Source organism: Aethalodelphis obliquidens, unplaced genomic scaffold, assembly GCF_003676395.1.
Source record: "Aethalodelphis obliquidens isolate GAN/ISIS:26980383/991018 unplaced genomic scaffold, ASM367639v1 scaffold51, whole genome shotgun sequence".
NCBI classification, from domain to species: Eukaryota; Metazoa; Chordata; class Mammalia; order Artiodactyla; family Delphinidae; genus Aethalodelphis; species Aethalodelphis obliquidens.
This window is the reverse complement of record NW_020837995.1, coordinates 4,011,354-4,025,728: the sequence shown is the minus strand read 5'-3', so window position 1 is coordinate 4,025,728 and position 14,375 is coordinate 4,011,354. Positions and strand designations below refer to the sequence as shown.

At 36.3% G+C, this 14,375-nt stretch overlaps 1 long non-coding RNA gene across 1 annotated transcript; it reads left to right on the top strand.

Moving 5' to 3' along the window:
- The first annotated feature begins 6,553 nt into the window (after window positions 1–6,553).
- On the top strand, window positions 6,554–9,911 carry LOC113608147 (uncharacterized). The gene is made up of 4 exons (XR_003428222.1): window positions 6,554–6,676; window positions 9,292–9,294; window positions 9,841–9,847; window positions 9,900–9,911. It is a non-coding gene; the product is annotated as an uncharacterized LOC113608147 (long non-coding RNA).
- The last annotated feature ends 4,464 nt before the right edge of the window (window positions 9,912–14,375 follow it).

Below are 14,375 nucleotides of genomic sequence, written 5' to 3'. Positions count from 1 at the left end.
CCATATCACTCTCTATTCCACTACCATGCTTTATTTTAAAATTTCCTTCACATTGATTATCATGATCTGAAATTATTCTAAAGATTTTTTAATGTATTTGTCATCCACCACAAAGTGCAAGCTCCATGGGGGTAGGTACTTGATCCATTTTGTTTACTGCTGTATCTCCAGAATCTAGAACAGTAGAGACTTGGCACTATTGGCTCTCAGTAAGTAGTTGTTGAATGAATAATAAATGTCAGCACATGTTATAACCTCTAAAAATCAAGGAGGGAAGCTTAGAGGTTTCTCCCTAATTGGTTAGGGAAATTAATGGCCCTAGAGGCCAATAATTTCAAGAAAGCAGTTTTGTTATTGTTTTTTGTTTTAATAGACTTTTTAGAGCAGTTTTAGTTTTACAGAAAAATCATGTAGAAAGCACAGAGAGTTCCCATATACCCCTTTGTCCCTTCACACATACCTTGCATTAATGTGGTACATTTGTTATAATTGATGAGCCAATACTGATACGTTATTATTAATTGAAGTCCATAGTTTACATTAGGGTTTGCTCTTTGTGTTACACAATGTACAGGTTTTGACAAATGTATAAAGTCATGTATGCACCATTACTGTATCATACAGAATAGTTTTGCCACCCTAAGAATTCTCTGTGCTTCACCTATTCATCCTCCTACCCTTCGCCTGAAGTCCTGGCAACCACTGATCTTTTTGATGTCTCTCTGGTTTTACCTTTTCCAGAATGTCATGAAGTTGGAATCATGTAGTATGTATCCTTTTTTCGACTGGCTTCTTTCACTTAGCAATATGCATTAAAGATTCATCCATGTATTTTCCACTCTTCATAGTTCATTTCTTTCATTGCTATTGTAATGTACTGTACTGTAACATTTATACTTAAATATAAAATGTATGTTTATTTTATTTTAATGAATAATGGTCCATTGTATATATGTTTCATAGTTTATCCATTCACCTACTGAAGGACATCTTGGTAGTTTCCAATTTTTTGCAATAATGGATAAAGTTGCTATAATTTTTTTTTTTTTTTTTTGCGGTACACGGGCCTCTCACTGTTGTGGCCTCTCCCGTTGCGGAGCACAGGCTCCGGACGCACAGGCTCAGCAGCCATGGCTCACGGGCCCAGCCACTCTGCAGCATGTGGGATCTTCCCAGACCGGGGCACGAACCCATGTCCCCTGCATCAGCAGGCGGACTCTCAACCACTGTGCCACCAGGGAAGCCCAAGTTGCTATAAATATTAATGTGCAAGTTTTCGTGTGGACATAAGTTTTCAACTCACTTGGGTAAATGCACAGGAGCACAGTTGCTGAATTATATGGTAAGCTTATGTTTGTAATAAACTGCCGAGCTGTCTTCCAAAGTGGCTCTACCATTCTGCATTCCCACCAGCAATGAATGAGAGTTCATGTTGCTCCACATCCTTGTCAGCATTCGATATTGTCAGTGTTTTGTATTTAGCTATTTTAGTAGTGTATCTAGTAGTGTATCTCATTGTTGTTTTAAGTTAAATTCCCTGAAGACATATAATGTTGAGCATCTTTCATAGGCTTATTTTTTCCATCTCTGTATCTTCTTTGGTGCTGTACTGTTCACCTCTTTTACCCATTTTTTAAAAATGGATTGTTTGTTTTCTTATTGTTGAGTTCTAAGAGTTCTTCATATATTTTGGATATAAGTCCTTTATCAGATATGTATTTTGCAAATAATTTTCTCCCAGTTTGTGGCTTGTCTTTATTCTCTTAAGAAAGCACTAGTTGTCATAGAGACAGTCGCCTCAATAACTTTACCTAGTGTATTCCTAATGTCCTCTGAGAGCCCAAGCATGCCTGGCTCTTTGCTTCCAGTGCCTGATTTCTGTTCCTCTACACCCATTTTGCCTCATAGCACTGACATTAGGAGGGTAGGTGGGAAAGCAAAACATCAAGTATTATACCAGTTTCTCTGAATTCATCATATGAAAGACATTGATTTAAAATTGACTAGTAGTTATCCAAAGGCTCTGTACAATCTATTCCAGAGGATGGGGCAGAGACTTGTACCTATAAGAAGGTACAGTTTACTAATTTTTTCTCTCTTGTACTATATTAAAAGCTTCTATTCCCATTGCTAGGGATACTTCCCTTTTGCAATCCTGTGCCACCCCTTCCCATCCTTCAGAAAGGTGGGAATTCAGGGAGACAATGCATTTACAGTTAACTCTCACTAGGAGAACACAAGCTTGTGGAGAAACTTCATCAGTAACTATTGTTAAAGAAAACTCTTCTGCTAGTTCTACTGGAGATTATTGAGATACATAATAATCATTTATTGACATAAAAGCCTATACCTACAGAAACAAATTGCTTTCTTTAAAAGTCTTGCCAATCAAACATCCTCTCATTAAACCCTAAATTAAAAACCTTTCCACTGATTACTAGCCTGCTTATAAATTTCAGTTTCCAAATGCCATGGGACTATGTTCTTGGTCTTGCGTATAGTATTTCTTCCAATAGACTCCTATATGCACAAAAAGGTTCATGCAAGTTTAGAGGTTCCATTACAGATCCCCAAAGAGGATTTATTTTCCTTGTTTTTTCCTGGTTTCAGGCAGAGTAACTAGAGTTCTCAAAGGAAATTCCATTGTCATGCTAAAATTTGAAATGGCAAATTAAAATTTTGTTTTATTATTTAATAACAGCATAAGTTATTTTCAAAGGGGAAACAAGGTAGGTGTTATTCTTAAAATGGAATGAAGATAGTGAAAAAAATAAATATTGCTTAGTTTCCAATTCTTGAGGGCATGGTTTCCAAAATGCCTCATTTGAATGTCCAAAATTGACTCCTTTCATAGATGGAGTAGACACCCTCTGTGACTTGCTTAGAGAATCTTCAGAGTAGCCTCCAAACTAAAACTATTTTCTTCACTGACTTGTCTCTGTGCCCAGAATCCCTACCAGGTATGTTTTCCCTTTGTGCCTCTACATTCCTTATAAGAATTCTCCTACTCCCTGCTGCTCACAAAGCAACGAAGTTGATAATGTACATTATAATATTGGAGCAAATAATATATTCGATTATCAATAGTTTATTATTTTTGTCATTTCATTGTATTCCATTGTATTATGTTCTACAATCTGTTCATCCATTTACCAGTTGATGACTATTTGAATTTTTTCCACTTGGGACTATTATGTAAACAGCTGCTATGAACAATTCCCATACAAGTCTTTGTATGAAGGTATGCTTTCATGCCTCTTGGATAAATAACCAGAAGTGAGATTGCTGGATCATACAGTAAATGCATCTTTAATCTTATAGGAAATGGCCAAACTGTTTTCCAAGTGGTTTACTATTGTACATTTCCCCCAGCAATGTATGAGGGTTCTAGTTTCTCCTCATCCTCAAGGCAAGTAACTTATAGAGGAGGATAGAAAGAATAACAGAAGGAGATAAAGGGATTGGTACAATATGAAGCCCTTGTCAGGATCTCCCTGTATTAGGCGATACCTCCCAACAGCTGCCCTTCTCTCTCATCTACCTCACTCACCTCTACCTGCAGATGCTCAGAAATGGGTATTGCCCTAGTAGGAATTGTCCCTGGATGAGACAAAGGTCTGCCTTAGATTATCAAGGTTGTTTTGTAGCCTATCTACCTGTTGCCTTTCCCCTGCCTTTTCAGATTTCTCAGTCCTCCTGACCCTTTTGCCTTCATTTGAAGCCTTTACCTCTTTTGATCTTAGTTAGTTGTGCCCTCCTGGTTGTCACCTATCCAGTGGGCCTGTTTTACCTTCCCTCTTCATTGCTGCCTGGACTTGGGGTCCTTATGCATGAACCTACTTTGTTCAGCCTGGTGGCGTTACTCTTCAACTCTTTTTGCAAAATGGCCTAAGCTAATTTGCTCACATGTATTTTGACCTTTTTGGTATATAATTATAGTTACTATATATAATTACAGTCACAGCCTCTTCAATAAGAGCACGTTTCTGACCAAAGCTCCCAAATGTGTTGACATTTATTAAACATTTACTAGCAAGCAGGCATAGAACATTTTCTACAGTTTGCTCCATAAGTTCAAAGAAACAAATTCTCTGTGTCTTAAGTGTGCCTGCCACACCTTGTATGAGAGATGGTCATCATCTAGTCACCCCTGAAAACTGAATTTCTGATTAGGACAGTGCATAACATGTGACTCAAACTAAAAAGTACCTACATACATCACACATGTTGCTTGTTTTTTTTTCTTTTTGCAGAATTATTTTAAAGTAAATTATAGATATCATAACAACTCTTGAATCCTGCCTTTGAAATAACATTTATTGAGTACCCACCACATACCAGGCGGTCTGCTAGGTGTTTTAAAATTGCATTTATATTCTTCAATTAGAAAATTATATAATAACTCAATGAAGCAGGTATCATTGTATGTCCCTGTTTTACAAATAAGAACGGTAATTTACCCAAAGTCATTTGAAGTGACAGAGCTCTAGTTCAAATCTAAGTCTGCCTACCCCCAAAGCGATATTTCAGCCATCTTTCAGTTTAAGCAATATAAACATAGTTTTTTTAGTATCCATTCAAAGATGTAACTAACTCACTGTTTATTAATCTTTCTTATACTTTCTGATTAATGAATACCTTGGAGAATGTGATGAAAGCACTTGCATCTCTCCTATCAGAATGGACATACATGGCTTATTTTGTCAATAACCTCAAGAAATTTGTGAAAACTTCACCTTTCCTCCCTATGCCCACATGAATCTCAGATTAAGAATCCCTGCAATAAGGAACATGAAGGGTTTCCCTGCTTTAGGACTGTAATCTACACTATTTGCTCTGGTTCCTCTGTTGCACTTCTGAACACGTTACTTGTTTCTCAGGTACAGAAGCCATTTACCCTTTCTGTAATGGTGCTCCTATTTCTTTGGTTTAAAATGCCCCTAGACACAGGCAGTCAATCTTCAGATATTAGCAGCAGAAACCCCTTCTTGGTGACTATACTTTGCACTTACAAGGTATAGTTTTCCCTGAATTCATACCTCAGAAACTGTACTTAATGAGTACAAAGCCACTGTGAAAATAGGGTCTTTAACCCAAAGACCACATCCCTGCCCATTCAGAGGTCAACTGCTGCCTGACAGGTTACTTCAGAGAACTGGCCATGAAAAAGCATGACTTTTATCACCTCAGCACAACAGCACACCTGTATTTTTCTGTTGCCCTCCAGGTTCTTCAATGCTTTTGACATTATATGAACTTTCCTAGGTTTGGCATGTTGTCAGGGCTCTGTGTCATGTGACCAAGGGCCTTCTCTAAAAAGAATGCACAAACCACTCATTAGCATAATTTAAACATTAATTATGAAAACAGTCCCCCAAATGCCATGAAAGCAAATAAACCGCTGAGCAACTACCAAGCAAACTATTTTACTGCTGAGGTTCAGAAAAACAATAGAATGATTAGCAAAAATGCATTACTAGGCCTAGTTATACTTCACACAATATTTGATAATCCATAGGGCCCACGTCTGTTTGCCCATAAATAAGATATACAATTAACGGTTTTCTTTTCTTTCTTTTTTTTTTTTTTTTTTTTTTTTGCGGTACACGGGGCTCCCACCGCTGTGGCCCCTCCCGTTGCGGAGCACAGGCTCCGGACGCGCAGGCTCAGCGGCCATGGCTCACGGGCCCAGCCTCTCCACGGCATGTGGGATTTTCCCGGACCGGGGCACGAACCTGTGTCCCCTGCATAGGCAGGCAGACTCTCAACCACTGCGCCACCAGGGAAGTCCAATGGTTCTCTTTTATCTGACACATCATAGTGAATCTGTGAGAACATCACTTAACCTCTCCAATCCATCTTTCAACTACTGTATACTTACATATAAGAATGAACAGAAATGTAACTTTCTTGATTTTATTCTGTGAATATGTACTTTTGTGTTGCCTCTGATAAAGTGAAAAGTATATATTCAAATACAGAAAAATTGCTATTGTCGTACATTAAGAAAGATTCTGAAGCTTATTAAAATATAATAAACTACCAAATTTGGCATTTTTGGTACTTGTTGAATCCATTCCAAGGTATTTCATTATTTGGAATTACTAGAAGAACCTCATCACAGGCTAGCTTTTCCAATAACTCAACCTTGAGGCATGAGTAGAAATTATAGCATGAAAATGAAGCTATAATGCAAACTGAACATATGTGAGTTTTATCCTAGGCAGAAAATAACCTAGTGCTATAACTTATCTCTGTTTTTTTAAAAAAAAGTGCTTTTAAATCATTCAACACTGATTTTTAAAAGAAGCTATTATCTATAATGTGACCATCAAACAAGTTTTGGTAAAACCAGATATAGGCAACACTGTGAGAAGCTGCATTTTCCTAAGAAACTATCTTTTTCTTCCCTCTCTAATATTCATAGCATTTTGATTTTAGTTTTTAATCTCATTTACAAAATTTAAGATTCAATGGGTCAATTAATTTTTCTCATATATAAAATGGGGGCAATAATAGTAACTACGGGCACACTTTGGAGACATTGCAGGTTTGGTTCCAGACCACTGCAATAAAGCAAATATCGAAATAAAGTGAGTCACACAAATATTTTGGTTTCCCAGCGCATGTAAAAGTTATGTTTATATTATACTGTAGTCTTTTAAGTGTGCACTATGTTAAAAAAAAAAGTATATGCCTTAATTTTAATATACTTTATTGCTAAAAAATGCTAACCATCACTGAGCCTGCTGTGAGTTGTAATCTTTTTGCAATTGTAACATCAAAGATCACTGATCACAGGTCACCACAACAAATATAACAATGAAAAAGCTTGAAACATTGTGAGAATTACCAAAATGTGACAGAGAGATATGAAGTGAGCAAATGTTATTGGAAAAATGGTGCCAACAGACTTGCAGTGTTGCCACAAACCTCCAATTTGTAAAAAACTCAGTATCTGCGAAACACAGTAAAGTGAAACAATAAAACCAGGTATGTCTGTACTCAACTGGCTTCTTGAGAAAATTAAATATAATAATGCATGGAAAGATCCTGGCATGGAAGACTTCTAGGTTCAGCTCCAACATGGAAACAGCTTGGATGTTGTCACTCCTGTCTCTATAATAAGAAAAAGCTGGACAAATAAAAAATCGACAACTTTTTTGGATTCATAAGAGAAATGAGGTCACAAGGCAAACCAGCACCCACAATCTGGAAAGACAAACAAATCTAGGGGGTCACAGCCAAGATCTGCTTACCTGGAACAGAACAGCTGGAGTCATAAACTAGTAAGAACACTTAAATGATAATTTTGATGAATTGTTGAAGGCTGAGTCTGGACTAACATGAGAGTGAGAAACTCTCAGGGGCTGCAGTCTTAGGAAGGCCCCCACACTCTCATGGGTTTTACCTCCAGGAATCTCACAAAGTTCTCATGGTGAAAATCAGCAAAAGATCTCCTAGTTCATGGCTCTGGCTTTGGCAGGAGTTAAGAGAAAAGTAGTCACTCTGCAGTAAACCCAGACCTTCTCCATAACAAAGGCCTACCCTCAAAGAGAGAAGACTTTGTCAGAGCCTTATCTCAGCTGGGGCATATTCCCCCAATAGCCTTCCTGTCTCACCTAAGATTAAAAAGAAAAATCTACAGGGGTCAGGGCTTCAAAGAAATAGGAATGCGGAAGCCAAAGAAGTGAATGGGGGAGAAGGAGAAAGCTACACCATGGAGAAATACTTGTGAAGATTGCTTCCCAGAGACACAGGCTCTCTAAGAGACTAAGATTTATTCACAAGATTATAGAACACTTCCCTTCCCCCATACCTGACCATCACATTAACAAGACTCCTATTGATATATAATAGTGATATATTATAGCTAACGAGCTGCAAGCTGCAGACTCCCTCTGGGAAGGAGTATTTAGGGAAGCCTAAAGTCAAGAAAGGAAACAAAAACTAGCACAATGGAGGAATTTAAACCCTCTATTATCTATAGCCACAGCAAATATTAAACATAGTCCAACTACTAGACGGATTTATATATCTCCTCACACTCAATCCTGTTTACCTCAGTTCCTATTACTCAATACATTTTCGCTTTCAACAGAAATTACAAGGCTAGTGGGAATGAAAAAGTTACAGACATTTTGGAAGACAACTTGGCAGCTTTTATAAAGCTAAACATAGAATTACCATATAATCCAGCAATCACACTTGTATATATTTACCCAACTGATTTGAAAACTATGTCCACACATAAACCCGCATATAAACACTTACAGAAGCTTTACTCATAATCGCCCAAAACTGGATGCAACCGTGATGTCCTTTAGAGGAAAATAGATAAATAAACTATGGCACATCCATATAATGGAATATTATTCATACACTAAAAAGAATGAGCTATCAAGCCACAGAAAGACATGGATTACATAAATATATATTACTAAGTTAAGGAAGCCACTCTGCAAAGGCTAAATACGTTAAGATCTCAATTGCATGATATTCTATAAAATGCAAAACTATAGAGATGGTAAACAAGATCAGTGATCACAGGGGTTCAGAGCAGGGGTATTAGTAAGTGGCACACAGGTGATTTTTTTAGGGCAGTCAAATTGTTCTGGATGACACTGTAATTATGGGTACACAACAAGATGTATTTGTCAAAACTCATAGAAATTTGCAGCACAGAAGCAAACCTTAATATATAAACATTAAAAAAAAAAAACATTTAGAATGTTGGAGGTTTCCAGGATGAATTGTAGAATGTGACAAAATAATCTAACTGTATTACAAATATATATAACAACCTCACTGAAGGAGGTAGGGTGGAAATGCCTTTACCTTTGTAACTATGGAAATGAGTAGAGTCTGCATGACTAAAGGCAATAGAAACTGCACATAAGTACTGTACTGTTGATTAAGTTGCTTCCCATAGAGGCATGGGTTAACAATTCTGCAACCACTACTTATAAGCAAGAGGTTGAGGCTAGAATGATCCATGATGTAATGGATTCGAGTTAGAAACATCAGTATGAATTAATATTTAGTTTAATATAGATATTGATGGTTACATGTAGAAATATTTATAAATATGTGTATATACAGATGTTAGTATACACATATGTTTCCTTGGTATGTCAGCTAAGAGAGGGAAAACCAACAACACCCCAGTAGCAATGAGCACATCTAGCACCCAGATCTTGATTTCTAATTCTCCATTGAAAGGAACCAGGGATCCTAGAGAAATTGCTGAGTTTAGGACTGAGGCAGGAAATATACAAGATGAAGCTGAAGCATGTTGTAGTGTCAGAAAGTAAGCAAGTGCTCAAAAAAGAAAAGAAACCCACAATAATCAGGGCATGTTAAAGGGACTTGGGAGCCAATCAACAGAGCTCCCTATTGCCAAAGTTGGAACAATTTAAGCAGGAAAATAAATAATGTTAGATTATAATAAAAAATATAAAGCAAATACCATGAGTCCATATTGATATAACAAATCATTTGGATAAATAAATAAGTTGGGGAGAGCAGACAAATCCCTCATGTAGAAAAATTCTGAATAATTTATGTATCTACTCCACCCTCAAGGAGGTAGAACATAACTACTTACTTGTTAAATGTGGGCTATACATAGTGACTTCCTTCCAAAGAACAGTATGGAAGGGGTTAGGGAGAGAGGGAAATTGTAACTTTACAGTTGAGAGAACATGACACACACTACCTCAGCTAGGTGGTCAAGATTAACATTGATAATGATGTCATCTTCACAGCATGAACACTTGATCTGACATGATGAGAATGATACTTTATTCTGTAAAGTATCTTCCTATTAACTTATTAAAGTATGTCTGTTATCTTCCTCCTCAAACCCATAACTTCAGTCTAACCATGAGAAACATCAGAAAAATACAAATAGAAGAACATTGTACAATCTATACCTGACCATACTGCTTACAACCGTAAAGATCAACAAAAACAAGGAGTTTAAGAAACTGTCACACCAAGAGGAGATAGGACAACTAAATGTAATGTGTTATTCGGGATAGGATCCTGGAATAGAAAAATGACATTAGATAAAACTAAAGGAAATCTGAATAAATAATGAATTTTAGTTAATATGTATAAATACTGGCTCATTAAATGTGATAAATGTACCATATTAATGTATATGTACCAGATGTAGCATTACATGTACATATAATTAATTATTAATAGGTGGAATTGGGTACAGGGTATATGTGAACTCTCTGTACTATCTCCTTCATCTTTCTATACACCTAATATTATTCTAAAACTAGAAGTTTATTTTTTAAAAAAGGACGTGACATGGGTCCTTCCTCATGAGAAGAACTTGATAAAGGTCCACTGTTATCATCTACATAATAAATACTACGTTTTCAGGGATCTCTGTGGTCAAAGAGTAGTCAGATAATTATTAGATATTTGAATAGACTATTGACTGTAATTAACCTGAATAATTTGGAAATTAAAAGGAATTGCTGAACCATGAATTAGCCAGATTACCTGTCTCCCATTTTGCTTATGAGTAAACCATAGAATAAATAGTCAAAATATGAGGTAGAAAAAAGCAAACCTTAAGTGATTTCCCTCTTACCATCCAAAGGAAAAGTGAACAGTATTGCCTCCTGATTAAAAACCCTGTATTGCTTTCAGGGTGATGTCATCCAATACACTTCTGAAGGCTTGTGCACAGTCCTCTTAGTGCCATTTACATTTCAGTAGTGAACTCCTACAGATCTAAAGACCCTTAAGATACAAGCAGGCATCCAATACTACAAAGGCTGAGAGGCTCTGGAAAAATATGAGAAGGGATAAAGTATGTGAATAATAATGATAGACTATTTCATTGGAAGAGTAATTGAATTGTCCGCTTTAAAAAATTTACTCCTATGCCTTGGCATTCATTTCTTATCTCATCTTTCAGTAGATCCTTTTGAGAACTTCTTAGTTGTTGAAGAAATTGTCAATTGACCATTCATTTACAATCAGGGCCACGCAGCAGGGGGGAAAATGCCGAAGTTTTATTTTTAGTTCACTTTACAAATTTAAGAGAATCACTCAAACTCCTATAACTCTGGGTGAACCACATAGACATAACCTCACCTCTGAATTCACTGAACCTTATCCTACCTTCATGCGTGTTCTCTTCTAGATGGGCTACAATTGTTGATGTTTGCCTCCATCACCTCTGGTATCTCTTTGGATAAATAAGAAGTTAACAAAGTCACGAGGACCTCTGGATTTAAAGGTTTCATTACACTGTAAATAGAAAAGCAGGCACACAACCTTGTCTCTGCCATTGCCTGACAAGGTCCATCTTATTTTAAAATTTTATGAATTAATGAAAACCACTGTCTGTTTAATTTTTTTTAAGTAAATTCTAAATTTATCTACCAAAGATGAAGCTTAGTGTATAAAAGGATCTGGTTTTTAATACTCCAAAAAGGAATGTGCCTACCAACAAGTCCCTCTGAATCTCCCTTTCATCAGGATGTACACACGAGAGTGCACTCAGTGGCTACACTGGCCAATAAAATGTCCGCATCAGCCTGAATTATGAAGCTGGTCAAGTTAGTCATGGGAAGGCTCTATTTGTCAGCACACAGGTCCCATTCTTAGAAGCACTTGCTTTAAACATGATGTCAATAAATCCTCTCCAAAGTGTAAATTTATACTAGATTAAAATATATTAACACCCTTTTTAGGAGTATTTGCATTTTGATAGCAATGCCTAAAGATTAAGAAAAAAATTCCATAAAATTGAAAGGTGTACCTCTCTAATAGTGGAATTTTAGACTCTGTCAGATGATGGAGAGAGAGAAAAGGAAAAATGCTTAGAAAAGGTTTTTGCTCAAAACCTCTTGAATCACAGCAGACAGGCAACCTCCTATTCTCTGTCTCCCAATTATTTCTCTCTTTACATGGCCTCTTGCTACATGAAATACTTGACTTTATCTACATTATATTTATTTTATAGAGTTTTAACAACATTGAATGACATTTTCAGAACAAAATTCATATATAATCCCATGTCGAACATAGTTTTTGCAAGTGTTTTTACATAGCTATATTTCAGTGTAATCAGTTTTACTGATTGTGTTTTATTCTTGCCAATGTATTCATTCATTCAACAAACATTTGTTAAATGTGTACCACGTGCCAGGCACCATTCTAGGTGTTAGAATATATCATTAATCAAAACAAAAAAAAATTGCTGATTGCATGCAGCTTACATTCTTTTGGAAGAAAGAAAGATATAAACAATAAACATAATACCTAAAAAATTGTATATGCCATTTTTAAAAATAATAAAGTGGGGTAAGAAGGGTTGGTAGTGAAGATTGAGGAGAAGGATAAAATTTTAAATATTATATCTGGGGTAGGCATCCTTAAAAAGTGATATTAGAGCAAAGACTTGCAGGAGGTGAGTTAGACATTGTAGATACTTAGGGAAAGAGACTTCCAGACAGAGCAAATAGTCAGTGCCAATGACCTCTTAGCTGGGGCTGTGTCTTGCATGTCTGAGGAGCAGCAGAGAGGCCAGTGTGGCTGGGGCAGAGTGAGTGACAGAGAGGCTACAAAAAGATGATGTCTGAGAGCTATTGAAGGCTAGAAAATGTAAGGCCTTGTAAGCTATTGTAAGGGCTTTGGCTTAACTATTATGTGATGTTGGACAAGTGGTTAACCATTGTAAAGCTCAGTCTAATCTGTGCAGTGAGGAACAACCAACTGAAAAGAGAAGTATAGCTAATAAACCAGCAATGGAGAGGAAATGGAAAAATAAAAATTAATTAATATTTTCTTAAAAAGCCCCAAAAGGGGAACAAAAAAGGGGACAAAGAGAAAACAAATAGTAAGATAGTACATTTAAACCCAACCATAATGTAATAATAATTACATTACGTGTAAATAGTCTAAATACTTCAATTAAAGAGCAGATTGTCTTGATGAATAAAAAACCAAGACCCAACTGTATATATCTACCAGAATCACACTTTGAATATAAACTACAGAGTGGTTAAAAGTAAAAGAATGGGAAAAGATGCTAAGCTTGATAAAAAGAAAGTTGGAGTAGCTACATTAATATCAGACAAAATAGATTTCAGAGTAAAGATTGGGGCAGATACAGTTAAGATTGCTGTGTTTTATCAATGTATTGACCCCTTTGTCAAACATCCACATCCATTCTTGATAAAAATGCTCAATAAATTAAACATAGAAAAGGACTTCTCCAATTTGTTAAAAGGTATGTTTGAAAAACTCACATTTAGCATCATACCTATTGGTGAAAGACCTTGTAAGATTAAGAACAAGGAAAGGATTCCCCCTCTCACTGCTTGTATTCACATTATACTGAAGGTACTTGCTGATAAGGAAAGAAGAAAAAAAGAAAAGGCAGACAGATTAGAAAGAAATAAAAATTTCTTTGCAGAAAATATGGTCATCTATATAGAATATTTTAGTCAATATAAATTTTATCTATGCATAGTAGTAACAAACAATTGGAAATTTCAATTTAAAAATACTATTTACAATATTAGGGAATATGTAAAAACTTAGGGATAAATTTTATAAAAGGTGTATAAGAATTGTACACTGAAATCTACAAAATATTGCTGAGAAAAATTAACAATGATTAATAAGTGTAGAGATATATCATTCTTAAGATTATAAGACTCCAGACTTCCCTGGTGGCACAGTGGTTAAGAATCAGCCTGCCAATGCAGGGGACACAGGTTCGAGCCCTGGTCTGGGAAGATCCCACATGCTGCGGAGCAACTAAGTCCGTGTGCCACAACTACTGAGCCTGCTCTCTAGAGCCCGCCAGCCACAACTATTGAGACCATGTACCACAACTACTGAAGCCCGCGTGCCTAGAGCCCATGCTCCTCAACAAGAGAAGCCACTGCAATGAGAAGCCCGTCTACCACAACGAAGAGTAGCCCCCATTTGATGCAACTAGAGAAAGCCCACGCGCAAAAATGAAGACCCAACAAAGCCAAAAATAAATAAATAAATAAATAAATTAATAAACAAAACCACTCTTACTTTAAAAAAATAAAAAAGATTATAAGGCTCAATACTGTCAGTATGTCAATCCTCCCCAAACTGAGGTATATATTCAATGCAGTTTAACTCAAATTCCAGTAGAAACTCTCACAGATGACTAGTAGAAATGCAAAATGGTACAGCCACATTGAAAGACAATTTGGCAGTTTCTTATAACGTTAAACATAGACTTACCACATGACCCAGTAATTGCACTCCTAGGTATTTACCAAGTGAACTGAAAATTACATTCACACAAAAACGTGTAGTAGCTTTATTTATAATTGCCAAAAGCTAGAAGTAACCAA